Below are 4,440 nucleotides of genomic sequence, written 5' to 3'. Positions count from 1 at the left end.
CATGATAAAGATGTCAATTCTCCCCAAGTTAAGAGGCTTAACACAATTACTCTTAAAATGCCCTCAAGGTTTTTGTGGATATAGACAAGCTTATTCTAAGATTTATATGGTAAGAAGAGGCTGAAGAATAGCTAAAACAACTTGTAAAGGAAGGTGAAAATGGGAGGAATTAATCTACCCAATTTCAAGATTTTGCAGTAATGATGGAGGGTAGATACATAGATCAATGGAATGGAATAGAGAACCCAGAAATAGACTGACATAAATACATATAACTTGTTTTTGACAGCAGTGCAAAAGCTATCAAGGAAGAATAGACTTTTCAAAAAATGGTACTGAAACAGTTGGACATCCCTCGACAAAAACAAACAAAAAATGAACCTTAACCTCCACACCTTACACAAAAATTAAATCAAAGTGGATCATAATCTTAAATGTAAAAGCAGGGCATTTTTAGAAAAAAAATAGGAGAAAATGTTTGGCATCTAGAACTAGGGGAATAATTCTTAGACTTGACACCAAAAGTATGATCAATAAAGGCAAAAACTGATAAATTGGATCTCATCAAAATGAGTTAAAAATGCTTCATAGAAGATCCTTTTAAGTGGATGAAAACTCAAATTACACAGTAGGAAAACATATTTGAAAATCCCATATGAGACAAATGACTTGTATCTATAATATACAAAGAACTCTCCAAACAACTTAAAAAAATCCAACTAGAAAATAGGCAGAAGACAGGAACACACATTTCATGGAAGAGAATATACACACGGCAAAGGAGCACAAGAAAAGATGCTCAGCATCATTAGCCATTAGGGAAATGCAAATTAAGACCATAATGAGATGTCAGAGAGTAACTAAAATTAAAGTATAGTGACAACATCAAATGCTGGCGAGTACATAGAAAAATTATATCACATCACTGGTGGGAAAATAAAATGGTTTAGCCACTCTGATCAACAGCTTGACAGTCTCTTTTAATCCTAAAAGTAGATTCACCCTACAACGCAGTAATTGTACTCTTGAGCATTTATCCAAAAGAAACAAAAACTTAATTAAGTTCCCACAGAAACTTACACATAAATGTTCATAGCAGTTTCATTTATAATAGCCAAAAACTGGCAACTACCCAAATGTCTTTCAGTGGATGAATGTTGAAACAAATTGTGATAAAATCTTATGATAGAATACTACCGAGCAACAAAAAGGAACAAATTATTAATATATGCAAAAATTGAAATGAACTTCAAGGGAATGATGCCGAGGGAAAAATTTTGAAAAGCCGATCTCCGAAGATTAAGTAATTCATGATTATGTTTACATATTATTCTTAAAATAACAAAACCGTGGAGATGGAGAACAGATTAGAAGTTGCCAAGGGTTAGAGATGGGGGTAGAAGGTACAGCGGGGGAACTCTGTGACGTTTTTGTGGTTCCAGTACAAATAATACAGCAATCTTGGTTTTAATCCCTAAAGATTTCTAAAAGCAATTCCTAATAAGAGGTGTCCAGATATTTAGCAATGGCAGATTAGAGGTATAGCTCCCCAACAGAACAACTTCAAAAGAGAACATACTAATTCAATGCATATGTTAATTTCAAAAAAAAGGCCAGTCACAATACTTAGATGGTATATATCTTAACTATATTATTCTAAGTATCCAGCTATACCAGATGGACTAGCAAGATTTTCTGTACATTCAACCTTATTTAAGACAGTAAATCTTATAATAAGACAGTTAAAAAAAGAAAAAGAAAAAAAAAAACAAACCTCAAGTACAGTTGGATATTCTCATAGGAAGATGAGGTGAAAATATGCAGCAGCGGTTCAAAAGCTTAAGCAGTGGCACCTAAATTTGGTTGTGCATTAGAATCATCTGAAGCACTTTTTAAAAACCCTCACACTGACGGTTGGTCATCGTAGACCAATAAAATCATTTTAAATCTCCTCAGACAATGCCAATGTCTAGCCAGAACTGAGAACCAGCGGACTAAGCAGAAGGGGATGTTTCTACAAAGATCTCTTAACAATAAGTCCTTTCACCCAATCAGATTTACCTCCCCGCAAAGGGCTAAAGAACGCTAGATGTTGTCCATACTTGCTTAGCTTTAATTAGCACTTGTGACTCGCCCAAAACCTAGATCATGTTTCCCCTAAATTTCATGTTATTCCCTACGTTTTTCAAACCCAGGGCTAAGGGGTTTGCCAGGATGAGATTTTAAGTGCTCACACAGGGGAAGTCCCTGGCAAACCAGGACAGCGGTCCCTCTACATTGAAATGTAAAGCATCCTAAATAACCCTGCCACTGCTCCCAGATCCTAGTCTGTGCCAACCAGTGGAGAAAAGGCATTCTCCATTACTACCACGGCAAATGCTGCTGTACTTGCCTTGGCTGGTCCCTATCTTTTCCAGGCACCACTCCCCTTCACCTGCTGGTGGACGCTTTGGCCAGCTGACAATGCAGATATTTTCAAACTTTAAGGTGAATAAAAATCATCTGGAGGGCCTGTTATAACAGAGATCACTGAGCCCCACCAGAGCTGCTGATTCCATAGGGCTGGGACAGGGCCCTAAAACTTGAATATCTGACACATTATCAGGGGACGCTGGTAAAACTGGTCAGGTTGTTACCGAATGCAGGTTCGTGTGTCTGAAGCACAGTGAAGCCAAACAAACCTAAAGGTTGGAGTCTGGAGCAGAGAAAGGTTTATTGCAGGATCGAGCAAGGAGAGGGGTGGCCCGAGTTCCAAAACACCCTGAAATCTCCAAAGGATTTCAGCAAAGCATTTTTAAAGGCCAGGTGAGGGAGGGACGTCCCAGGGAATGTGATCAGCTCGTGCACAATCCTCTGATTGGTTGATGTGGAGGCCACAGGGCAGGTAACATTATCCATCCTTAGGTGCCAGAAGGTCTGGGGGCTACGTGCTCATGATCATCAAGGAGTTAATTTCTTCCACTGGGCGGTGGTTTTTAGCATCTGAAAACTCAAGAAATATGCCTGAGATACTATTATCTGAGTACTTCAGAGAGGAACTACAGCAGAGGATATGGGGGATGGGTCTGTCCTAGGAAGGCCCCACAGGGTACTGCTTGGTTACAAGGTGACCATACTTTGAGAACCACTGCTCTAGTGGCCTGGAATGTTCAGAAAGTAATGGAAGAATCCCTTCCCAGGTCTAGATTCTAGTATCGCCAGCTATTTTGGTGGGGGGAAGGGTAAGTTTTGTCCTTGCTTGGACTTCTTGTTCATTTATATCAAAGCCTATTTGAGGCAGTGCGCTCGGCAGTCCTGCAGTTCTGTCTTTTGCTTCAACAGTGTTTGGAATGAACAGACCCAGGGACGCTCCTTGCTCCAGCCCCCGACCACCCTCCAACCTTTCTTCCTGTCGCAACCTTTGGAATCAGCCACTCAGCTATCCTCAGCCTCCAGGACAGGCCAACACCGTTTTTTGAGCTTAGCTCCTTCTCACTGATCAACCACGAGTTCCCAGGTGCGTCAGAATTATTCCATCGAGGTGGAGGCCGCCGTCCACCGCCTGTTCAACATGCATCTGGGGACACTTACCTCTCTCTGAGCTTCTATTTCGACAGCAACAATGGGACTCTGGACAGTGCGGGCCACATTTTTCGCCAACTGGCTGAGGAGAAGTGTGAGGGCGCCCAGCATCTCTTGAAAATGCAAAACCAGTGCTGTGGCCGCGCCCTCTTCCAGGATGCGCGGAAGCCTTCTCAAGATGAGTGGGGTAAAACCCAGGACGCTGTGGAAGCCGCCATTCTTAGGGAGAAGAGCCTGCACCAGGCACTGTCAGATCTGCGCGCCCTGGGTTCCGCCCGCGCAGACTCCCACCTCTGTGACTTCCTGGAGAGCCGCTTCCTGGAGGAGCAGGTGAAACTCATCGAGAAGATGGGCGACCACCTGACCAACCTCCGCAGGCTGGCTGGTCCGCAGGCTGTGCTGGGCGAGTATCTCTTTGAAAGGCTCACCCTCGAGCACAAACAGGAGTCTCTGAAGTCCAGCGGCCTCTGAGGAGCCCCTCTGGCATCAGAGCTTCTGCCTGAAGCCCTGCTCTGCAGCTACTAGGCAGCTTTGTAACCGCCCTGGAGCCCTCTCCCAAGCCTTGGACCAAATGGAAACAATAACGCTTTTTGCAGAAGGAAAAAAAAAAAGCCTATTTGAAACACAAACGGAATAAAGAGGAAAGAAAGAAATATATATATATATATGTATATATATATATTCATGTTTTTTTTCCTTTTTTTAAAAATTTATTTTACTGAAGTATAGTTGATATACAATGTTGTGTTAGTTTATGCTGTACAACTAAGTGATTCAGTTATACATATATACAATTTTTCATATTCTTTTCCATTATGGTTAATTACAGGACATTGACTATAGTTCCCTGTACTATACAGTAGGACCTTGTTGTTTATC

General features: G+C 41.7%; 1 pseudogene; it reads left to right on the top strand.

Annotated features, from left to right (window-relative positions):
* Positions 1-1,355: 1,355 nt before the first annotated feature.
* Positions 1,356-4,183, top strand: LOC113617096 (ferritin light chain pseudogene; annotated as a pseudogene).
* The last annotated feature ends 257 nt before the right edge of the window (positions 4,184-4,440 follow it).

Source organism: Aethalodelphis obliquidens, unplaced genomic scaffold (genome assembly GCF_003676395.1).
Source record: "Aethalodelphis obliquidens isolate GAN/ISIS:26980383/991018 unplaced genomic scaffold, ASM367639v1 scaffold1774, whole genome shotgun sequence".
Taxonomy (NCBI): Eukaryota; Metazoa; Chordata; class Mammalia; order Artiodactyla; family Delphinidae; genus Aethalodelphis; species Aethalodelphis obliquidens.
The sequence above is the reverse complement of the archived record's forward strand: the minus strand, read 5'-3'. Positions and strand labels throughout refer to the sequence as shown.